Below are 26,129 nucleotides of genomic sequence, written 5' to 3'. Positions count from 1 at the left end.
AGTTCCATTGAATCTTTCCCTGTAATTCACATTTATCAGCTTAGGGTGACTATTCATGTGCTGAACTTCAGTAGTTCATAGTCTGTGCAGTTCATCTATAAGGATTTTCACTCAACATAAGATCAGTTCTGTGAAATGCACTATAAGAACTATAGCCATTCCCACTATAAATCTCTCTGCTCACCTATTGTTTGCTTAATTACTAGTTAGACATTTAAAGAGACAATAAAAAAAAAGGAGATCACTGTGACCGAGCAACAGAAGATCATGGGTACTCTGACATGAGTAATCCCATCAAACATCTACAATGACGAATAGACACTAAAAAGATTAAAACAACTAACAGTACAATTGATCTTAAAACACAATTTGGCCCTCTCACGGAACTTCCTACATCTCTTGACGGATCTTACACAAAGAAAAATTCCTGTTCTATAGCGAAGGATCCTTTTATTTCTATCCATTACAGAGTAACATTACAGTAAAATAAGAATACATAAAGCCGGCATACAAGGCACTGCATTATGTAGTTACTAAAAAAAAAAAATCACATATATTACAACTAGTAGAGATAGTGGGGTCACAGAAAGCCTTTGTGCCACATACCACCTATAAACTGAGATACTGTAGTCTGTGGATGATAGAAAACATAATAATAATAGAGATGCTTTATCATAATCAGCGTGAGAATGTAGATGATGCTTGCCCAATCTAGCGTACAGCCGGGAGCGCCACACAATTTTTGGGAGCCTCCTGTTCAATGCGGGTGAGTCGGCAAGTATTTAGGGTTTAGGCAAAATTGGTTAAGCGAATGCTCAGGCCTGGTAATAAAGCTAAGACAGATTATGGTACACCTACACCTGCACCCAAGCACCTCAACATGTCAGCGTGACATTTAGAAGTTTTATTTTTAAATTATTTAAATGCCTGTCAATACAGGTTTCTATTGTAGTAACAAACATATAATTCTGACTAACATTGGGACTAATAAAAAATAATTGTTTACAAATCTTGGATTTTGCCTATTAAAACTGTGTGGGTGTTGGGGTTGGCAAAAAGAATATAATAGTATGAACAAGTATGGCTGAAAACCTGTATCCGGTCTTTAGAGCTACAATAAAAAAGGTAGACAATGTTTTAGGTAGACACCACGGGTTAGACAGGCAATAGGTCGACAGGGACACAAGGTCGACAGTGTCACTAGTCCGACACACTAATGGTTGACATGTAAGAAGGTTGACAGGTACAAATGGTCACCATGGTCAAAATGTCGACACAAATGGTCGACACAAAACTGGTCAACACATTTTTTTAGGGTTAGGCACTTACCCCGACGGTTAGGGTTAGGCACCAGGAAGGAGGTTTAGGGTCAGGCACCAAGAGGGAGAAATTGGGTTAGGGTGAAGATTAGGGCTAGAAAAAACCCAAAAAACATGTGTTGACCATTTGAGTGTTGACCTTTTGACCCTGTCAACATTTAATGTCAACCTATTGAACCTGTCGACATTGTGTCCCTGTCGACCTATTGAATGTCTAACTTGTGGTGTCTACCAAAACACTGTCTACCCTTTTACTGTAGACCTTTTGATCCACACCCCTGAAAACCAAAACTAGTATTTTTCTAGTTGAGTCTATAGATTTTTCTTACCATGTCTAATTTTATTTTCTAATATGAAGCGTAATGTACTGAATTGGTTTTGTTAATTTCACTTTTATCATATCCAATCAGCTTTTGTAATGTTCTCCATATACTCATTTGCTGCTCTCTGCAGCTGGACAGTTAGAAACATATGGCGCATGCCTGATCAATATGCTGGTAAGTCCCATACCCAAATTACAGTGCCAAGCCCCATTATTATCATCAGATATACAAGCAATGCTATGTATTGTACAAAATATAGGTCTGTACGGGATGCAATCGGGAAGCCGGCTGACATTATACCGACAGTCATATCCCGGCGAGGGTGAAATGCCCGCTCATTTCCCCGAAGCCGGGAGCCCGGCATCCCGATCGAAGGGATGCCGGGCACGGCAAGCGGACAGCCGCGCGGGGGGGGGATGGTTAGGTTTAGGGCTCCCGAGGGGGACTTAGGGTTAGGCACCTCCCCCGGGAGGTTAGGGTTAGGCTAGGGGGAGGTTAGGGTTAGGCACCCCCCCGGGGGACTTAGGTTTAGGCAGCGGGGAAGGGGGGGATTAGGGTTAGGCTCTTGGGGGGGTGGTTAGGGTTAGGCACCCCTAAGGGAGAGTTAGGGGGGTAGGTTAGGTTAGTTAATACTTTCCTGGGGACGATCAGGATTTCCAGCGCTGTCGGGCTGCCGCTGCCGGGATCTGTTCCAGTGTCGGGCTGCCGCTGCCGGGAGTCGAACCGCCGGACATGTGGCCGGCGGTATTTCATACCGATTCAGTCTGTACAAGGCAAGGGGCATCCTCTGACCCTCACAAACATTCTGAACTTCAGTTTAACTCCTGTAACGATTTGTAGCCATAGTATAGAAGGGAAACTGGTCATCGGGTGGTCTGATATGTTTGGAAGGACAGACTGAATAGATGCAAATGACAGCAAGATGCCTTATTTAGAATACAGTGTGAAAATAAGGGGCCTATATTTCAACCTGATTTACTCTGAAAACAGGTAAAATGACTGTTCATGTACTCACATTTCCTTTGCCGCTGCGATAAGCAAGCAGTGAAGGTAAGGTCAATGGGGCAAAATCGCTGGGACAGCCCTCCTATTTGATGCAATGTACTGGTATGAGTTCAATGGTAAATTGCCCCTTTAGGCGATCTGTTATCGCTGCTAACATGTTAATTAATGGGGCAAAAAATGTGAGCCATAATCAGGGCCGGACTGGGACTAAAAATAGGCCCTGGCATATGAAGAGCACACAGGCTCACCTTGCATCAGCATCTGGCTCCTGGCATAGACACATCCCCTTACTATTCCTGACCCCTCCCACTTCTTAGTCTATGCTCAAACAAAAGTACACATCATTCTCTTTATTAAAATACATACAACAGAGCACATCCTGCAGGGGATTCAAACATGTGCCATAGTCAAACATTTGGTATAGTGTTGGTTCTGTTAAGCTGTGTACACACCAATAGATATATATGTCCAATCTGTGTGGTTGGACGGAAAATCTGGTAATGTATGGGAGCAAATAATACAAATTTGCTCCCAGATGCTGGAAAATGGACCAGATTTTCCTTCCCACCAGACAGATTGGACAGATATATCTATAGGCATGTACAGTACCAGTGACGTCCCTGGGGAGCTTGTATTGCGTGCGGTGGTGCTGCACACCGGCAAATAAGGAGGTGTGGCCTCAGTGGGGACGTGGCCTCGCTGCCGGAACCCCATTTTTTGTCACACCGGGGGTGCAGGCTGCTCCTGGGGACCGGCCTGTGTGAAGTGCCGGCTCCCTCACTGTGCTAGGAGCTGAGTGCTGCACGTAATGCAGCACCCGGCTCCTGTCACTGAGGGGGAGCCAGCACTTTGGCGTCACCCCTTGGCTGGTGACACCCAGGTGCGGCCTGCATCCCCCCCTTGTGACACCAGTGTACAGCACACAGCCTTAGGTAAAGCTGGCACTTCACTGGTGTAGGTCACACACAAAGAAAAGAGAAGGCATTTTCCCAATTGACCAATCCCTAGCTTAGCAGTTGTAGAAGAATAGATAGTGTTTACTGTAGGAATTTTTTAGGGCAGGGGTGCTGAATGCAGAGGACACATCTGTGCACACCAAATTCAGAGCTGTAACTACACATTTTGACAAAAGAGCATTTGTGCCGCCATCCACAAGTGAAGCAGGGAGAGCATGCGCAAAAAACTCCAAGTTTGGTCTCACTGGGAAGGGGCGTAACCACATAATAGTACTCCCAATTAAAATTATGCCACACAGTAGTGCCTCTTAGTCATATTATTATTATCCTCAATTTATATGGCACCACAAGTGTTCCGCAGCACCTTACAAAGTACATAAAAAAATAAGTGAACAAGAAACCAGTGACTTAAAGTACAATACAATAAAGGAATGTGCTGCTTTAGCGATCATAACACTCAAAATAAGCAGCAGGGAGTCAGCAATCAAGTGTTAGATGCCCTTATGAGGAGTAAGGAGTAGAAGAAAGTATAAGGAGAAGCACATGAGGGAAAAGTGCCCTGCTCGTGAGAGCTTACAATCTAAAGAAATGACACCGCACAGTAGTGCCCCTTTCTAACGTCACGTCACATAGTAGTGTCCCTTTTTCACGTTATGTCACACAGTAGTGTCCCTTTCTCACTTTACGTCACACAGTAGTATCCCTTTTTCACGTTACGTCACACAGTAGAGCCCATTCATGTTATGCCACGCAGAGCCCATTCACATTATGCCACACACAGTAATACCCTGGTGTCTGCAGATGGCGTCTGTCACCAGATAATGAGGTCCGCAGATGGCATCCACACAGATTCCTGCCCGCGCCGCGCTTTTTATACCTGGGCCGGCCATGTCCGGACGTCACCACGGCTGCATGTGACACTCTCCAGTCTCCACCCTCCTCAGCAAGGTGCCGCCCTGCAGGCAGCTCACAGGAGTCATCAAAACGGCGTCCAGCCAGATTACCCCTGGGCCCTGTCCCCACCGAAAATCCTCAAACCCAGCCGTGTCATGACGTCACTACGTCATCACGCGGCCGCACAGAACACCGGGCCTTAAGTTTATATACCCCCTGCTGCTGAGTCCGACGGAAGCCATGGGTTTCCAGGACTTTTTATATATTTTTGTGGACAACAGAGTCTTTCACTGTGCCTGTCATCGGTCTTCTCAATTCCTCCTCGCCCCTTATGACCAGCAACGCCCTCATCTCTTCATCACTCCAAATGGACATTGCTGTAGTGGTGTTATGGTATTAAATCTATTTAATACAGCAGTGCTGCCTCTGTTATCTGCAGTGTGCTGCGCGTGAGTCCAGGGCTCTGGCTGCTCACATCAAAGGAGACACAGGAACAGCCAATCATCGCTGTTTGCTGAGTGCAAGGTTGGATAACCCAGTTTGTGCCCATTCACACTGCACATCAATCAGGCTTGTTCCAGAGTTCAACTCTGGTCGATTGCAGGGTTGAAATGCCAAGTCGCTGGACCCAGCAATTTTTCTGTTGACGCGTTCACACTGCACCTCGACCCGGCAATATACCGTGTTACTTTTGCAATGTGAAAGGGATATTATTTACGCACCAGTGGCAAATCTCTGAAATTCAGCAGAGTTTGGGAATTAGGTTGCTAAAGTCACCCATCTATGAGGTTTCATTACTAGCACATGTCTACGGCACACGTTAGGCATAAAGACTAAAGGATCCACTGCCTGCACCAGTACTTTTAGATTACTTTTCGGGCTTCTGCATTAGGTTTGGAGCAAGACATGCATAGCCAACAAAAGAGAAAAAAAAAGGTTCTGAATGCACGAGCCGTTTATAAAGGAGAAACAGTAGGGTACAAAGAATATACATTAGAGGAAATAAGATAATCAAAACAAGTAATCAAAAAAGATTAACTTGCTTTTATGTAAGTTTTATATTGCTCTAAACTCATAGACAGCCAATAAACTGTGGAGTGCTGCCAGTGAAAGCATAATGTACCCTGTATAAAAGGAATGCTATTTGGAATTATGCAATAGATGTGTTCATGACCGTCATACCAAACCAATCTGATTACTCTTTAGAAGGAGGTAAATACTAGAACAGAGCATTTGAAATATTTGAATTTCTCCATAGCAAACCCATAGGGATAAGGCATGGAGTCGAACTCCTAATTTATGTTTGGATTACTCAAGGAGGAGGGGTTTAGTGTTGATTGGACAAAGTAGTACATCATTTTCTTGGGCTGCCTTTTTAGGTCCCATCCAGCCCCATCTCAGAGATTGTACTGCTGCTCATTCTACACAGCTGGCCATTACATCAGGCTAGGACATGAAGCCCTTCTGGTACCCTCTAACCACAATGGAACTGCTTCTCTGAAAGGAACTTTGTGTGACTTACCTTACAAGTTAGCATTGGCATGAGAGTGATGAAATAGCAATGATGCTTTAGGACTTATGTGACACATAACACGTGCAGATGCACTGCCATGGTTAAAATATCAGAGTGGCTGGCCTTACAAGCAGTCAGGTCCCGTGTGCATGTAAAGATGGCTAGGACCTAAAGATTGCATGGTTGATCTTTGAACCTAGGGATACCAAAAGGCATGTGGGCTGTTCTGGTGGAGGGACACCGCTAATTTTCTTCCAGCAATCGGTGAAGAATGCAACAGAGACAGCATTAAATAATTAGACCATCACATGCAGTCCCAGGGCCCTGGGGGCACTAGGGAGCAGATACAGACACAAAAGTAGCCTACTAGAAGTAACATACAGCTGCTGCTCTAGATGATGCACTGCAGGTCCCAGTGATTATCTGGTATTGCGATTTACATTACTGGCAAAGATCTTTCTGTGATCCAAACGCAACAACTCGATGGCTTTCCTACTTCTGCAGTCTCACAACAAGCATTAGCATTTTCGTTATGTGTGAATGGTCTCTACCTAGGGAAATTTTAGTAAACTGGAATACTAATACTGTGGATATAGGTAGTGATAGTACCCAGTATACCATTGTTTCTTTGCATGATGAGGTCATTTTAATGCAATGGCGTCCAAACTCAGTCCTTCAGGACCACTTCAGATATCACAGAAAAGTGCATAGGTGTATTCATTACTAAATTAGAGATTTTAAAAGACTGGTTTGGACAAAATGACCTGTTAGGGGGCCCTGAGGAAAAGGAAATCTGACCACCATTGCATTGATTTAACTAAATGTGGTAGTATGGCCAGAGGTGCCAAGAAGGGGAGAGGCGAGTACGAATTTCTCGGGCCTCTTGGAGGGGCACAAAGTTTCCTCTTTGCAGCATGCGGTGCTGCTTTGCGAACAGTATCACCCGAGCCCCACAGATATCTCAACGGCCCGGAGTATGGCAATAGATGTGTGATATTGAGCCAACAGGGTAGTACTGTATGCTGATATTAGAAGATAATTGTGTTACTATTCTGGAGATATTGGGACCAGTTGTATTATATTTGTTTATGTATTTATATGGTGTGGTCGAAACTGCAGTTATATACAGAGGTTCTGTTTTTGATCTAGCTAAAACAGGATAAATCTGCAAGATTTTTACAGCTTCAAGGACCCCAGTTGCCAAGCCTCCTACCCATACACATTCTACCCATACACATGATACGTAGCTGAGTAGGGCGCCACATAGTGGAGGGCGCCTCAGCTGCGACCATGCGGGCAGACTGTCTCTGTAACACAGCTGCACTGCACGTGTAGCGCTGACCGGATAGAGTGCTGTGCCCACTGCCGGAGCCGGGCCATCTTCCGGCTCCCGCAGTGGGTAATGGGAGAGACGTCATGACGTCTCTCCCATAATGCAGAGCGGCCCGGGAGGACGGACTGAGGATCGGATGGCGGGGGCAGGAGCAGGAGACGGAGCGGGGATTCAGGTAAGTGGGGTTTTTTTTATTACATGTGTGTCTACTTGGGGGTGGGTTAAAGGGGGACTACTACTAGGGACACTACAAGGTGGTGGATACTACTGGGGGCACAACAAGGGGGGGGGGAGGACTACTACCAGGGGCACTACAAGGTTGTGGCTACTACTGGGGGCACTGCAGAGGGGGAAGGAACCTCCACTGGGGGACTGCTACTAGGGACACTACAAGGGGGGGGACTACCACTTGGGGCACTACAAGGGGGGGGGGGACTACCACTGGGTGCACTGCATCGGGGGACTATATAAAGGGCAATACTGGGGGTACTGCATGGGGGGGGGGGGGGGGAGACTACAACTGGGGCCACTGTTTAAAGGGCACTGCATGAGGGGTACCACTATTGGGGGCACTGCATGGGGCGGATTTACTACTGGGGACACTGCATAGGAGGAGAGTGCTACTGGGGGCACAAAGAGCACTGCACAGGGGGGACCACTACTGGGGGCACTATATAAGGGGCACTGCATAGGGGGACTACTACTGGGGGCACTATATAAGGGGCTTACTACTGGGGGCACTGTATAGGGGGGCACCAAAAAATATACTCGCTTACCAAAAAATTGGGCTAGGGCCGGCCCTGTCTGTTACTATAGATTTGTTAATGAAATGGACATTAACAGGTTTTCCAATTTGTTTTTAATTATGTTCAGTTATAGCAATAACACTGCTTTCCACATAACTGCACCCAATGTTTGTCTAGATCTCTTTAATACAAGCGTATAGGACTAGTAAAGCATTTGCTAGTAAAGCATTTCATACTGTTCCACATAACAGATTGGTACAGAAGATGAAAACCTAGAACTAGAGGGAAAACTATATACAACCGGCCTACGGATATATAAAACATACTGTATGCTTTTTATAAATAGAATACTTTAAAACGGGGGCTAAAAGCTATTAGGGGTTTTCCAGAAGGATCATTATATCAATTGGTTTACCAATATCTTTGTAGTTGGTCTAGAATTTATGGTGTTCATATTTACAGACAATAATCTAAAGTAAAGTTATATGACACATAATGGTATAGCATCTTATCGTATATATTTACACACACACACACACACACACACACACACACACACACACACACACACACACACACACACACACACACACACACACACACACACACACACACACAGTGACACAGTCAGGGTAGGGGTCCCTCTCCTGGGGTAGATGGACTCCCTCTTTACACACACAGCAGCCGTAGAAACAGGATACAAGTCTGGGGTTCTCGTACAAACTGGTCGGCGCCAGTCTTTATAGTGCCAAATGAATATAAACAAACAAAACATAAACATAAGTCCTAGCCCGGCTGGGCACTAGCTACACAGCAGATTCCCTCTCTATAATAATGGTAGGGCCTATTGACCTCACCATCAACAAAACACATGCACAGTACTTACAAGGAAAGTAACCAAGTGTCTCTGAACAGGCTAGTCTGCCTGCTCTCCCAGGTGTGAGCCACAAACAAACCCAGCTTATATTAGCCATTACCAGCTGCAAGCCCTAATGAACCGGTTACCAGGCTGAATGGCCCAAAACCTGGAGTGGCCTGTGGATGGAGCCCTCCCTCTCCTCACATCCACACCCCCAGGACCCAAACCTGCTTTTCTCTAAAGCCGACATTTCTAGTCTGTTTTTCCCAAACAGACTTCTCCTAGGGGTTTCAGAACACATATGACAGGAACCTAGGACATACAGAGAAGCCATTCCACACTTCTCCAGTGCTTCTATCACAACACATACATACACACACACAAACACACACGCGTGCAAACACATACGCGCACACTCACACATCCGCACGCGCACACACACAGGAGTATGGCAGACAAAGTTTAACATTGGCAATGTAAGGATATCAGAATTGTTAATAAACTGATCGATAACTCCAATACTCAGGAAACTGCTAATAAGTCAAATAAAATCATAGGATGCATAAAGATGGGAATAGATGCACATAAGTCAAATATAGCTTTACCTCAGTAATCAGTATGTAGAAATCTATAGGAGGTCAATCCAAGTATTTGCCTAATGAGCTATTCATACCTTGGAAAGTGCAGATGACAAGGGGACACCCAATTCAACTGCAGGAAAAATGTTTTAATACTAAAGGCGCCCACACACATACCGACTTTACATCCAATTTGGCAGATTTCAACGAATCGTGACGACAGATCATGTAAAAAATGGCCAAATCGTGAGTTTCTACACGATGCCGATGCTCATCCCCGCTCGTCGCACCTCACATCTTCAGATCTGCCGTCCTGTAGGGCAGATTAGCCAATCTTGGATACAATGCACTGGCTGCAAGATAGATCTTAAGTCAGATTGGACATTTTTAATTCCAAATCGTGAACAAGACTGCCTGGGGAGAGTTCAGGGGAAATCATGTACATCGGCTGATTGGGAGCAAGTCGGTATGTGTGTGGGCACCTTAAATAGTTAGGGCATTGTTGATGTCCAATAAATTGCTGAAAATATAAATGAGCAGGATGGCTATCTTACAGCAATGTTTTATTGAGGTAAGATATTGCATTATTAGGATATTGGATCGCACAGTATTGGTTCTGGCATTTTATATTGTTATTCTGTATATACATGGTTTTGAATGGCTTTGTAGATTAGCTTTGTGTGAAAGTTTCCTCCTTTATGGAGTGGTTTAAGCCGGGTACACACTATACGACCTATCGTCCAATATATCGTTCTGACACGGATCGGAATGATACATCGTACACATTGTATAGTATGTATGCCCAATCCGTCATTCCCGGCTATTGTTCATTTAATTGTCCCATCTGCTGTACTACCCATCAGATGGGACGATTCCAAGGCCAATGCGGTGCTATTACATGCAGCATGTAACAATATATTGCGTCATTGTACGGTGGATAGCATTACCGCATAGTTGGAGCGCACCATCGTAAGGTGTGTACCCAGCTTTAGAGTCATAAGTATTCACAAAATTATAAAAAAAATTTAAAATAACTAATCAAACTTTTTTTTTTTATTACAAAATAGCATTCCAAATCAGAAATGTTCGGCAGAGACAATTGAGGACATTTAAAATAAAGTTAGACAGGCTTTACTCCTTATGGGGAAATAATGACTACCATAAGAGAAAAAGAAGATACCTCAAGATAGAAGATTAAAGAAAGATAACATTTTCCGATACAGATTCATATGGCTACAAACTTCCTTCATGGTTTCCAGAATCATTATCATACCCTACCTTTGTTCTTGCACAAAAACTTCAAAAGGAAACAACAATGTAAATTTCCCAGCTAGGTATAATTTGTAGTCTCGCTCTCCTGTAACTCTTTCCTCCAGACAGCAGCCTGCTTACACACTGCAAAATAAAGCAGGCCCACACTTGCCCTCTCACAATGTGACAAAACCAAAAACAGTGTATCTTATGTTTCACGAATATGAATTTTAGTCTTTCTATGTTTATCTGCACTAAGTATACACATCAGTAGAGTACAATATACTCTAGAGTACAACATAAAATACAAACTATCCAGCTCCATTCATAGCATACATAGTATATGGCTGTGACACTATAAGTCCCAGCATGCCTAAGCCAGCATGGTGGTAATCCATATCAAAGCAACAGGAGAAGCATTGCATAACCTGTACTACATGTGGTAAATAAAATGTAATCTTTCGGACTGCAATTGGATCCTGTAGAATGCTCTCTTTAACTACTCTGGCTCATATTATGAATGGGACAGTTGTTTTGCAACCCATCGGACATATTTTTCAAATAATGTGAGTGCGAACTATATATATTAACAAAGAGCCCAAAGAAAGAATTTTTTAAATAAACATTTTATTAGCAAGACTACTATATCACAATTCAAGTCAAACATGAATGAAATGTCAGTTCCCTAAAGCTGTGTGTATACTACATATACCTGGAGAAGGTTTCAACTATGAATTGGTCTCCAAGTATTGCCTTTTTAAAAATTATGAAAACAGATGAATTGTTGTATGAAGAAACGCTGTACATTCCAACCCTCACACCCAGGTATTTTGAGTTTACCATAGAACAGGGTATGCATTTGACAAAGTCACACAGTGAAGACATAGAACATGGTTCTTCAAACCAAAGGTTGAAGACCCCTGACATAGAATAACAAAATGTTCCAATGTATAGAAAGAGTTAAAACTAAAAGCAGAAAGCTGAATGCTTACCTCATGGAGTGATGTTTTCTCCTACCTTCAGCACAAAAGGAATTTGAAAGTGTAGACAAAAAGGGAGGCTTAACAATTATACTCTCCTCTGCTATTGGCGCTGCATGCCCTAACCCATCTTCCTCAGTAACCTTGGAAACCAGCTGAGCAAATGCTAACCTCATTCAAACATGTCTGCTGCCTGCCAGACTGTTAAAGGGAAAGTATTACCAAAATGTAACAGCTTAAATAATAAGGATGCGAGCCGTCTTGCCTCCATGTCATTACACACTGCAACCTATCCTACTTACAAATGTAGTTGGTGGTCATTGCAGTAGAACAATGACTGTATGGTCTTATTTTATACCAATTAAACAATAAATAGCAACAAGGTGTTTTCCTGGCTCACTAAACAAAGAAAGGGCTGAATACAGCAATTACACAGAATAAAATGGGGAAACAACATGATGATATAGTTTACCTTTATATGAAAGTACAAGATGCATATATATTCCGCTTTCCATTTCAGATGTGGGACTATGATCACCAATTGTCTTCCTCACTTGATTTTCTGCTGCAATCACCATTCATTATGTATTTAAAAAACAAAACTATCAGCAGCCTGTTATTAGACAGACTGTGGCATGCCATTATCTCATAGTCAGGCTGGCAGGCATGGTACAGTATGAATGTACATGATTACACATACTGAGCAAATCTGTATGCAGTTCTGCATATAGTTACATTTCCTAAGAGTAAATACTATGAGTGATTGGCCAAAGCAATCAGTAATTTATATATGATAGTCGTGCTTGGTATGTAATAAGGTACAGACCAAGGGACTGCAGGAAAGTGCAACCGAAGTAAGTGGTGGGAAGGGATGGAATCCTCAACTCGGCGAATGCTGGGTCCAATGTGTTTTTTACACGTCTGTGTGTGTATATAAAATATATTATACATGTGTATGTACAAGGAGTCTCCACTAAATGGTTACTGTCGGATGTGTTCCTTGGTGATGTAGCACTATGCAAGCCAGTGCTATGTGGGATCAATATAGACATGCGTGGCTTAATGAACATGTACCTTTAGTGGTGTATCTAGGGATCAGAGCCTCCCTAGCAAACAAATGGACTGGTGTGCCCCCCCCCCTCCCCCCATAATTACACTCTGTACTTATAACGACTCCCCAGCCAGCCCCATGTTTCATCAGCCTGCACCTCCGTATGTCTCCCCAGCTCCAGCCCCTGGCACCCCGCATCCAGCCCTCACAGCCCACAGATACTTACCATCTTCTAATATATGTATAAGCAGCTCAAGAGAAGGGGAGTGAGACTATGGTTCACTGACACTGGTTTGCTCTTTAAGAATTATTTATTAAGAACAAGTAAAAGGATAGTGTGTGCATTTATGTTTAATAAACTTATACTTTGTACAGTGTGTGTGTCCTGTGTTTATTTTAATATTGCTTTTGCTGTGGAACTACAGGTACCAGCAAACTCTTGATGCCCCGCATGCTGGTACTTGTGGTTCTCCAGTACCAACACTTTCAAATGAACTACACTACATAATCAACCCGGGGATGGCCCCGGGCTATCGGCCTGGGGTGCCCTGAAGAGGGGGACCGCTTTATTGGGGGGGGGGGGGGTCCTCCGGCTCCCATCCCCGGCCTGGGCTGACTAGCAGTCAGGGTTAATGCTTCGGCTGAGGGACCCGGTGAAAGAGCTCCTCTGGCTGTGACATTAGCCCCCAGCTAGAAAAAGTCATTTTTCCCCCCTGTATTTCCAGAACCAGGACCAGATCAGAGCCCAGTGCTGGTTGTGCAAAATATGTGGGACCCCTATGTCGTTTGTCCCTCGTATTTTGGCAACCAGGGCTGGTTCTAACTAGCCCGATGCTGGTTGTGCTTAAATACAGGGGACCCCTACATCATGTGTCCCCTGTATATTGCACAACCAGCACTGGGTCACTAAAAGCCCAGGTTGCTCTTTTGGGGGGGTGGGATGCAGTTTTTTTCCCTCTCTTTTTTTCTTTTACAACAACAGCAGCACGGACAGGTGTCACTCATCCCATCCGTGCTTGTGTGTCAATGACACAGATGCATGTAGCATAGATCTCCCTGGTACGTGCTACATGCATCTGTCTTGTGCATGACAACGTTGCGTGTGCACACATACGGAATGAGGTAATTCAAATCGTGGAAGACCGGTCGACGATAGCTTCCTGCAGGTTCAGTTGATCTGCGACGATGTACAATGGCGGGGGCGCACATCGGCATCGTTCTTTTTACACGATTGGTCGTTCCAATCGATCGAAAACGGCCAAATCGTGTAAAAAATTGCACAGTGTATGAGGGCCTTTAGTGTAGTGTACTCACCTAATGTTACAAGTTGATCAAACATTTATAGTAGCTTCCGTACTCTGGATAAGTCTTTCTGGAACTAGTTATAAGGATTCAAAATGACACCAGTACACCAGGAAAAACAAAAACACAGATTCCATCCAATCTCTTTTTTATATGAGGATTATAGTAAACTGAATTACTGCTTTAGATTGGACAAATTGCAATATTTTAAAACAACCAATATAGATGAAATTAATAGCATGTTTAGGGAAAGCACATTTGATGTTTTTATACAATGTTTTACCATTAAGGTATCAATTTTATAGATATTTACAAGCAAACTTAGGTCAGCGACATGGCCAGTAAAACAAAAAATCAACACTAAAAATTGCACATAAAATATTAGGCAATCACTTCTCATTACTAGCAAGCCAACCACATAAATATGTATAATCTGCAATACAAAAGCTATGACTAGAAAAAAAAAAAAAGTGTGTTCCAGGTATCTGCCCACTAATAAACTATACAGTATGTGGAACAGGGTGAGGCTTCAGCGTCTTTGCCTACTGGCATGGTTCTTTCTATATGGAAGGAATTTGTACAGTGTTCATTAACGGTTTCATTGCAATTAACAATAATCCATGTTCCAGGGGCGTATTAAGCGAGGAGGGGGCCCGTATGCATTACCCATCCGCAACCCCCTCCTCTCTCCTCGGCGGCATAGACTGATGCGTCTGACCGCCAACTGTAGCATCAGTAGACTCTGGGAACTAGTCTGTGCCCAGAGAGTCTACTGCACATGCACAGGTCAACGGGGATATTGCCCATCCGCCATTTTCCTTGCGATTTCCTCACTGCGTATGCGCAAAATGGTGGAAAAATGGCTGCGATGGGCATATTCCTTTGTTTTGTGCAGGGCTGAGACACCCGATGTGGGACCTCAGAGAGGTAAGTATTAGATAATATGGGTGCAGGGTGTGCATGTGCACCGCACACCCTACACTGGAATGGGATTGAAATGCCAACGGCTGTTTAAATCCCGACAGGATCAAGATCCCGACAGAGGCAGGTAAGTACCCTAACCTCCCCTGTCCCCCCCTAACCCTCCCCTAGTGGTGCCTAACCCTAACCTCCCCTCCAGTGCCTAACCCTAACCTACCACCGGGGGTGCCCAACCCTAACCCCCCCCTTACCGCTCCCCAGACCTAACCCTCCCGGGGGGGTGCCTAACCCTCCCCCCTAGGGGTGCCTAACCCTAATCTCCCTCCCCAAAACCTAACCCTAACCCCAACTAGACTCCCTAATCCTATCCTTCCCCCAGTGGCTAATGCTAAGGGCGCCCCGGATTTACCTTCGTTCGGGATATTGTCCTCGGCGTTGGAATTATGATAGGCATTGGTATTTCGACGCTTATCATAAATCCCTAGCCGGCATTCCGCTGTCGGGATTGTGACCGGCGGCTGCCGGTCACATGAGTACATGCCCCTGCACCCATTATAGATACGGCCCTGCCATGTTCTCCAAAGAAGAAGAAATACAAAGTAACTTAAAGTGCACATATGTTTATTAACTTTAATAAGGATACACAAGCCATGATCGATGGAGAATGCTTGATAAATAGAACCACGTTAAATTAGGTATATGATATTATAGACACTTTTGAAATTCTTGGAGAGCCATGTGTAAAGGGACACCATTTCTGAAAAGGTATAGTACTAATACTCGCTAACTAGTCCAGAAACTGTATCCGCTGAACAGAGGAGTTTTTGAACTTTCCCAAACGGAAAATAAACTCCAAATAATGCGCTATATAAACGTGCAGAACATATACCAAATAAAATTGGATTAACAAGTTTATTCCAAAATAGATCTTATACAAAATTATAATTAAAAGTTCATTACAACAAAAAAAATTTTTTTGTAAAGAAGATGTTAAAATACACCCCTATATGTTACTGTTTATCTTCTATTTTGGGATTAAAAGAAAATGTTTCTTGGTTAAACTTTTATTCTTTACATTATGTCTATTGCTATTGATTTTTCTCCAAAAGTCACAAAAGCCGACTTTAGATAAACCCAGTTAAAATTATATATGGCGCGCACTGCGATCACACCATGCAATCCTATGGAGGCGTGTGTGCAATCACAGTGATGCGATCCGCGTGCCGCGATTTGCTGCATATGCACCAAAGATGTAGCAGGACACATCTGTAGTGAGTAGATCACCAAAATTATCACAAATACAGTAAAGCAACCAAATAAAAAAAAAAACATTAATATAATGAATTATATATAAGCATGTCCGTGCAATCCCACCCAAAATCTCTTGACATTTCCACAAGTGCCAAAATTTATTCTTCACACCCTCTAAACTAGAGACTGTTTCTCAATTGATTAGTTTAATAGTGGTTAAATAATTACTATGGTGGGCTGTTTTTGCTGAAATGTGGCACATCACCGCATACTGCTCTCCATCTGAGACTATACAGATTACCATCCTATTTTGATTGGAGCATTGACAAAACTAGAGATATGGTAAGAATTTACCCTTGTTATCTCTTTTTCTACAAGGTCCATAGGGTCTACAGGAATCCTTTGGGTATAGGTGATGAAGAAGACTTCCGGGCACCATGCAGTTACATTTTGAATAAGCGGTTAAGCGAAATGCGCTTCAAAGACACGCGCTGCTAGCGTGTTTATTATGATTGATCTAACGCCCTCCGTACATGTTAAAATGTTGCACTAATCACACATGAACAGTATATGCATGTCTATACAATAGTGGTGATATGAGCAGTATATGTACAATGCTACGAGTAACGGTGTCAGAATGGGAAGTTATTATTTGCTAACGCTGATAATGATATCGCTATGGCTGGAAACTAATTCCTATGCTTGTACTTGCAGTGCTGTAGGATATGTTTGCACTTCATTTGGAAACAGTGTAATGAGCAAATACTAAATGGCAACAAGATAGATATTGTGTCTCCGTGTAAAAGACAGTATCATACAATAATTTAATAATAGCACTCATAGCCTCTAATAATTAAAGGGGTGAAACAGATATATATTCTTTCAAAGGCCGTAAGGTACGCCTCCACATCACTCTGGGTCATCTTTTGCAGAAAGTGACTGGCCCGTATGGTGTGAGTGTTAGTTAGAATAGCAGGGGAAGCATCTCCAGACCGGACTACAAGCTGTTGTACCAACTCTTTTAGGGCCCGGCTGTTTCCGCTATGGCCTGGCGGGTTTCCTCGATGGTGACTTGTTGAAGCCTCTGGGCTGCCTCCAAGGCCAATCGTTGCACCTGGGTGGATTCCTGCTGAGTCCTGGTAGCTTCTTGCTGAGCTGCCGTAGCTTGGAACAAGGCTTTAACAATGTCCTCCATTTTGTCCTGGGATGTAGGTTGGAAGCAGAATCTGGCTTCCATAAGCATCCGCATGGACTTCAAAGGACGCAACTCTATATCCACCCTGATGAATTGGTGTCTGTCCCTTTAAATTTTAAACGAAAATTTTTCCTTGCTGCAAGCTTCAGTGTATGATTGCCCGCATTCTCCACCAAATGTGACACAGTTATGATAGGGGTCCCTCTCCTGGGGTAGATGGACTCCCTCTTTACATACACACAGCAGCTGTAGAAATAGGATACAAGTTAGGGGTTCTTGTACAAACTGGTCGGCGCCAGTCTTTATAGTGCCAAATGAATATAAACATAAATAAAACATAAACATAAGTCCTAGCCCGGCTGGGCACTAGCTACACAGCAGATTCCCTCTCTATAATAATGGTAGGCCTCACTATCAACAAAACACGTGCACAGTACTTACAAGGATTATCACCAAGTGTCTCTGAACAGGCTAGTCTGCCTGCTCTCACAGGTGTGAGACACTCAGCCACAAACAAACCCATCTTACATTAGCCATTACCAGCTGCAAGCCCTAATGAGCCCGTTACCAGGCTGAAAGGCCCAAAACCTGGAGTGGCCTGTGGATGGAGCCCTCCCTCTCCTCACATCCACACCCCCAGGACCCAAACCGGCTTTTCTCTAAAGCTGACATTTTGGTCTGCTTACAAAACAGACTTCTCCTGGGTTTTTTTTGAACACATAGGCCAAAAACCTAGGACAAATGTACCTGCCATGGACCGCTTTACCAATGTTTCTATCACAATATATATATATATATATATATATATATAAGAGAATTAGTCTAGGTATATGGAGATAGTGAGATACACTATCTAACTGAAACCTAAAAGTATGCCTGACTTTTCTTTAATTTTAAAAGATAAATGTAACGATGCGAATGATGCTGTTAAATAGATTTTCACAGTAGCCGACTAATTAATCCTTAATTGCCGAATTATATATATTGTGATAGAGGTACTGGAGAAGTTGGGGATGGCATGTATGTGTGTCCCAAATTCCTGTCATGTATTTAAACCCCCAGGAAAAGTCTGTTTTACCAAGCAGATTTGAGTGTTGGCTTTTGGTAAAAGCCGGATAATGGGTCCTGGGGGTGTGGGTGTGAGAGAGAAGGGAGGGCTCCATCCACAGGGCCGCTTCAGGTGTTGGGCTTTTCAGCCTGAGACCAGGCTAATTAATGGTTACACCTGGAAGTGGCTCATAAGAGCTGTGTAGAGTTTTGATGCAGTGTCTCACACACCCTGGGGAGAACAGACATTGAGGTTTTTGTTCTAAAACACTGTGACATTGGTATGTACTATGTTTGTGGTAAGGCAGTAGGCCCTGCCACATGTAGAAAGGGAGTTACCCGTCTAGTTAGAGCCCAGACGGGCTAGGGTTTATTTTTATGTTTTGTTTGTTTGATTAATGGCGTCACACAATAAAAACTGGTGCCGACCAGCTTGCACGAAAACCCACGACTACTGGTGTTTCCTGACTGCTGTGTGTAAGGAGGCATCAGTCTACCCCAGGATATATAATAATGTAACCATCCTAATAGGTACCTTTGTACCTTTTATGAGGATTAAAGGAGGATTGTATTGGCAATAACATTGGATCCTGCTAGGAATCACTGTATAATTAGAACCACTACTGCTTCTTTTGTGTTTACTTATTCCCATATTGGAATAATCCGATGCATCTATACAGTTAATAATTAACACCTGAGTCACCATGGTTAAACAACATTTTGATGTTTAATTAATATCATATACCGTACTTGTCTCCAGCAGTCAATCTTAATAAAGGCCCCTCTATAAGGTTTATTACATACCATAACAAAATATGGTGTGATATCACATTATAACTGGGGGATATCATTCATGTGTGAAATAACGAGGAGGTAACATTGAATAATAGGAGTTTTGAGATCATCATATTTATTTATTTTTTTCAACTTCACTTTATATTTCACTAAATTGATTTTTTTTTTTTACCAATAAATTTTTATTGAGTCTCATTTTTAACAGATACAGAAATAAAAAAAGAAAAAAAAATTAAGTAAAATAGAAAATAGAATAACACAATACTAGTCATAATAATAATAATAATAATAAAAAGAAATAAAGAGAAAATAAATAAATTGGCAGAGTCTTAGACAATACACATACAAAGACATCACATTTTCAAAATGACATCTTTACAAATCGGTTGTATACCCTCAAAACACATTTAGAGCTCAAGAAATATCAATATCAGAAGGAGAATGAAGGATATCAAGATCAACGGGATCAGATCTCAAGGGGTGTTCTCTTTGACTCTCTCTATATTCCTTCCATTTAAACCACAGCATATGGGGAGACGAGATCACGGTAGAGTATTTGCTCTCCGCTGTCTCAAAGTCGCAATGACTTTGGATCTTTTTTTATTATGAAGCCTAAACTGGGTATGCTGTCTGATCTCCACAATTGCACAATAGCTGCCTTCGTAGAAATCAGAACGTGCCCCATTACATATCTATCTCCCTTTTTGAGATTCCCAGGGAAAAATGAAACAGCCCAACCACTGGGTCTAGTGGTATCAAAATACATGGAAGATACTTCCCATGTCTCCACACTTTCTCCAGCAGAATTTAGAAATGGATGGAAAATTTTATGTGGTCTCTCAGGAGTGAAGTACGATCTATGTAGTAACTTTAAGACCATTTCTGAGTGGTTGACACAATGAGACATCTTATAACAAGAACGAAAAATTATTTCCCAGTCCTCCTCCTATAACATTTTCGAGAAATCCTCCTCCCATTTATATAAGCAAATAAATTTATTTGGACTATTCTCCGTTATTAGAAGTTGATACCACCATGTAATGTCCCCTTTATGATTAGAAGACTGGAACGGTTTCAATATAAACTCTGGTAAGGATACATGTTGGGCCTTGAAGGTGGGCAAGCTCTGAACCTAGTGCCGTATCTGTAAATATTTGAAAAAAAATCTTGTTTTGGGAGATTAAATTTACTCTGAAGTTCAGAAAAGGAGAGTACTCCTCCGCCAGACATCATATCCTCCAGGGAGTTCAATCCTGCTGCACTCCAAGGCTCCACCTGTAAATTTCCAATCAATCTAGCTATACAAGATGTTGAGAGTGCTGGGGTCGGTAAGGAAATGTCTTCATACCTAGTAACTAGTCTATTCCACGCCTGTATTGTGGCACTAACTGAACTAGAATTGGAACTTGGAGGCTGTGCGGAGACAGGGAGCCATAAAAACTCTGGAAGGGTGAAGGGTTTTACGGCCTCCAATTCACATGTTACCCAAGGCTTAACATCATCCTCCGCAAACCAATCTCTCGCTTGACTTAACCAAGAGGCATATTGGTATTTCTCTATATCTGGGAACGCTACTCCTACTTCCAGTTTAGGTAAAGAGAGAGACGCTCTAGCTATCTTTGGCCTACCCCCCTTCCAGATGTACCGGCCTATAGCTTTATTAAATTTATTGCACAAGAGTTTAGGGAGAACGCTGGGGATGGTACGGAACAGATACAGTAGTTTTGGTAAGAGCACCAATTTGAAGGCGGCTATTCTACCTTGCCAGGATACTTCATGAAGCATCCAGTCTTTCATGGCAGCTTCAAAAGTGGCAAGAAGAGGGGCATAATTGCATCTTTGGTTCTTGTCAACCGCACTCCAAGGTATTTCAGGGAACACGATTCCCAGGAATAATTATAGGATGCTTTTATAAATTCCAAAGCATCCGTGGAGATCTTTATTGGTAGGGCTTCGGTTTTAGTAGAATTAAGTTTATATAGCGCGACCTTTGAATACATATCCAGCAGACGGTGTAGGGTGGGAAGAGAGTCTAGGGGGTTAAACAAGCTAAGCAGAATGTCATCAGCAAACAAGCATATTTTGTGGTTAGTATCCCCCAACCTAGGGCCCTGAATTTCTTGCGAACCTCTAATTTTCTCAGCCAGCGGCTCAATTGCTAGTGCGAAAATTAGTAGGGATAAAGGGCATCCCTGATGGGTGCCATTTGAGATATTAAAACTAGAAGAGAGGCAACCATTTACATATATCCTAGTGGACGGGACCGTGTACAGAGCCAGAATGGAATCTAACATTTTTCCATGAAGTCCAAATTTCGTAAGAACCTCCCGGAGATATCCCCAGTGTAGCCTGTCAAGGGCATTTTCCACGTCTAGTGATAGGAGTAATAACGGTTCTTGAGCCTGCTCAGTTTTCAATAATATTAAAGATGCGTCGGGTATTATCAGGTGATTGGCGACCCATAACAAATCCCACCTGGTCCGCATCAATTAGGGAAGGCATCAGAGGGCTAAGTCTTAGGGCTATTAGTTTGGCAAAAAGTTTGATATCTGCGTTTAGTAGAGCAATGGGCCTATAATTCTGAACCTCAGTGACTAATTTGCCTGGTTTGTGAATGACTATAATTTGTGCTTCTAACATTTCTTTGGGATATATTCCTGTCTTGGTAGCCTCATTGAACACCAGCAACAGAACCAGCGCCAAATCCGCCTTGTAAGCCTTATAAAAACTAGAAGAATAGCCATCAGGACTGGGGAATTTGTCTAAAGGCATAATAGCTATAGCTCTCCCAAATTCTTCTATGGTCCACGGGGCACTCAGAGCCTCACATGTAGCCGAATCCAGGGCTGGAAGATCTACATCCCTGAGAAAGTTGCAAATTCCCTCAAGACTAGGCTGAGGTGTCAAGGGGTCTTCTTTTAAATTATATAATTTGGTATAGTACTCAGCAAAGGAGTCTGCTATTTTAACCGGATCAATCACTCTCCCCCCCCCCTCGGATTATGAATCGCATGCATCTTTTTCTCTAGCTCGCTTTCCTCTTAGCTTACGGGCAAGTAATCTAGATGCGCGGTTTCCAAATACATAGAACTTCTGATTTAAACGGGCAAGATTCCTATGCACCTCCTGTAGTAAAAACATATTTAATTGTTCGCGTGTCCCAGTAAGCTTTATAGTTGTATAGCTGTATAGTTTTATTTGTTGGGTCAGATTTATGAGCTACTTCTAGGGAATTAACAGCCTCTTCTAATTTTGCCCATTGTAATCTATACAATTTGTACTGCAGAGCCTCGGGCAACTGCTTTCAAGGTACACAAGAAGTTAAAGATAGAGGTCTCATCAGATTTGTTATTAATTAAGTAATCCGAGATGGACCGCTGGATGTGTTGACGAGCCTCTGGCTGAGAAAATGTGTGTTTGCCTAATCTCCAAGGGCCAGGGATAGCTCGTCTATGCACAATGTCCCATGAAAGAAATATAGGGGAATGGTCAGACCATGTCAAAGGTATAATATCAATCTTCTTAATAGAGGATAGCGTATATTTATCAGCCAATACTAAGTCTATTCTTGAATACGAGCCATGTACATGTGAGAAAAAGGAGATATCTCTTTCGGTTGGATGTTTAATTCTCCAAATGTCATTAAGGTCATACTCAGCGAGGATTTGGTGGAATCCCTTAGAGCACTAGATAGACTGCCTGTTCCGGGGTAAACTGTATCTGGACCTATCAAGCATAGGGTCGGGCACCATATTAAAGTCTCCCATAATAATAGTGGCACCTTTACTGTATTTCTGGAAGGCGGCACAAAATTTTCTACAAAAATTCAACTGATGTGTATTGGGGGCATATAGGGATAAAATGGTAACCTCATTGCCTTCTAACTGGCCCACTAACACTAAATATCTCCCTCCTGGGTCGGAGTATTGTTATGACACTACAAATGAACATTGTTTTGAGATGAGAATGGCGACTCCAGCTTTTTTAGATGGACCACATGCCAAATAGCAAAGGGGAAATTTCTCATTATGGAACACCGGTGGGGAGGAAACACAAAAATGCGTTTCCTGAACTGCTACAATTTGGGCCTTCAATCTATGAAAATAATTTAACGCTAACCTTCTCTTATGCCGGGAATTAAGCCCTTTGGCGTGAATTGATGCTAGATTAACCATTGTAAAGCAGTATGCTATAATCTAGTCCACATCAAAACTTGTGATATCTGGTCTGTATATAACAACAATTAAAATCATTGAATTTTGACAAACTACAGCAATAAAATAATAAAGAAAAAGAGAAAATTAGAAAAAATAAAAGAATGGTCATATAGATTGGATAGTAATAAAAACAAACATTTGGACAAACTGAAATTACCTCACTTGAGGTCAGAGACGGTTGCCTAACCATGGCAACACAGTGGGGGTAGGTGGGAAAATAAACACATATCAAATACAACCTTAATCAACACTGGAAATAATGAGTAATAGGTCATAACTATAACCTAGAACAGCAAAACATCTAGAATTTGAGATAAATACCCTGAACGTTTCCTTAGCCTAAAGAACAACCTATTTGGATCTCTGGCCAACTGCAGATTGGAAAATATTACAACATATTAGTAACAGGATGATCCCCATACATCTTTAAGATCCTAAAATGATTGTGTTGAGCTAACTCTATAATATAGGCAAGGGAAAAAATATTATTGAACATATTGCGATTCAGCAATCGACCAGTCCTTCTGTATATGGCAGGGAGGAGAGGTCCTTGAGGAAGACTCTTATCTTCATCTCTGAAATAAATTTCTCTCCCTCTTCAACAGAGAATATGACTGTCAAGGAGCCATTGCGTGAGATGAGTTTAGTTGGAAATCCCCATCTGTAGAGAATATCAGCTTTTCGAAGGGCAGATGTGATAGGCTGGAGGGAACGTCTCTTTAGTAGGGTAGTCTGAGAATGATCTCCATATAATTGCAATTGGCCCATAACAGCAGCCGTTTCCGCAGATGGTCGAGCAGCCTGCAGCAAAGCCTCTTTGATATGGAAATAGTGCATGCGCATAAGAACATCTCTTGAAGCGGTCTCCGGTGCTCTTTTGGATTTAGGGAGCCTGTGAATGCGATCGATGAAAAGTTCCATAGATTTCACAGAGGGTAGGAGCTTTTGAAAAAGATACACTGCATATTCGTGGAGGCTGCTATTGGAGATATTCTCAGGAACACCTCGTAGTTTAAGATTGTTTCGACGTAACCGGTCCTCCAAGTCGCATACCTTTTCTTTAAGTGATCCTATTTCATTCTGCATTGCTTCGTGCATTGTGATGGGATCATTGTGTGACCCCACCACTTCACCTCTATCTTGAGGCAGCACAAGCCACCCCGAGTCTCTGGTCCCGCAGTCAGCAGAGGAAGCGCAGGTCAGTTGCAGGCCTTGGGAGAGATCAATGGAAGGTGCCTGGCCGTATATGTAACGCCGCTGGGAACCCGCTAAACAGCCATCCAGCGGGCAGGGTGAGTAGCGGCAGGGTCTTTGGGACCCCTGCAGTATATGGGCAGTGAGAGGGAAGTACCTTGGGTAGCGGGTTGCCGCGGGGAGTTCAGGCGGGTCCCGCCACTAATAGAGCCCCAGCATTCTCAGCGCGAGTAGGCCTCAAGGCGCAGGGGGCCGGTGGACATTTTCCGCGGCTCCTGTCTCAGTCACAGGGGACCCAGCAGGCTTCACTATGCCCAGGCAGTATGCTTGAGGTCACTAAATTGATATTTAATTCTATATTTCGCTGGCATTATTTTAGACAGGTAAATCATTAAAAGTTATATTTTAACCTTATGTCATATTCTTAATTAGCTGTAATATATCCAGATTACTCATATTAAAGGTTAGCGAGTACCCCTTATAGGAATACTTTTCTTTCTAGTATAGCATTTATTATTCCTGGGTGCACCTCCCCACTGTGATAACTGGAAATATACCAGCATAATATGGAAGAGCCGATTTACTCTGAATCTGTGCGGGTATTTTGTTTTGCGTTAATTCAGTTCTTGCTTCTGAAATAATGGTTCCCACCCATGAATTCCACTTCCATTTGTCCACATATATCTGTATGCACTAATTCCAATGGTGTTTTAGCTCTGGATGCTGGGGAAAGGTGCAAAATGTTTGCTTGTCTTTCATACAACTTTTACCCTCTGGTTTTTCAGAATTGTTCACAGGCATCCCTGTTGCCATGCCATCTAGAAGCTTCTGTACATTATCATACCCTAGGTGACCTAGTCTTCTATGCCATTGCACCATAGACTGGTTGGAGTCAGAAGCTGCCATCTCGGAACACTCATCGTCCAGGATATACGGTTGTTGTCACAGGGTTGTTGACGCAATTACAGTCCATCTTTTGTTGTACACAACACACTGCGCGAATTGGACTCTGTATCCATTATCCAGTACACTGATGGCAATCAGGTTGGATCCTAGATTAGGCACAATAAGTACATCTTCTATTTCTTTGACAACTTTTTCGTCTTTAATTCTCAAGTGCCCAGTGACTGTCCCCACTTTCATTTTATTTCCCTGATATTCACAGGATCAAACTGCTGTAGTGACTTGAACCAACTTTTGCTGCTACAGCTATAGTGCCTTGTGGCTCCCGAGTCCATTTAACAGCAATCTTTGCGGTGAATGTGTGCTACATTCAATGCTGACTCATTCCTTCTAACATACTTATGTGTTGAAGTACAACTTGATTCACTTGCTCTGCACTCTGAGGACATGTGTCATAACTTGTACTTTGCTTTTTAGATTTGCGTTCTGACAGCAG

At 42.8% G+C, this 26,129-nt stretch overlaps 1 protein-coding gene across 6 annotated transcripts in view; it reads right to left on the bottom strand.

Annotated features, from left to right (window-relative positions):
- The window catches only part of MAP7D2 (MAP7 domain containing 2), a 163,919-nt gene that overhangs the window by 84,513 nt on the left and 53,277 nt on the right, over positions 1–26,129 (bottom strand). The window contains exon 1 of one of the 6 annotated variants that reach the window (XM_088451504.1): positions 11,770–11,801. The exons of the other annotated variants lie outside the window; for them this stretch is intronic. The gene's annotated coding sequence lies outside the window, so the exon portion shown is untranslated. Of the gene's footprint in view, positions 1–11,769; positions 11,802–26,129 lie in introns of those variants that run through there. 6 annotated transcript variants of the gene reach the window in all.

This window comes from Taudactylus pleione, unplaced genomic scaffold (genome assembly GCF_031769625.1).
Source record: "Taudactylus pleione unplaced genomic scaffold, aTauple2 ptg000026l, whole genome shotgun sequence".
NCBI classification, from domain to species: domain Eukaryota; kingdom Metazoa; phylum Chordata; class Amphibia; order Anura; family Myobatrachidae; genus Taudactylus; species Taudactylus pleione.
Note: the sequence above shows the minus strand (reverse complement) of the source record. Positions and strands in the feature narration are given on the sequence as shown.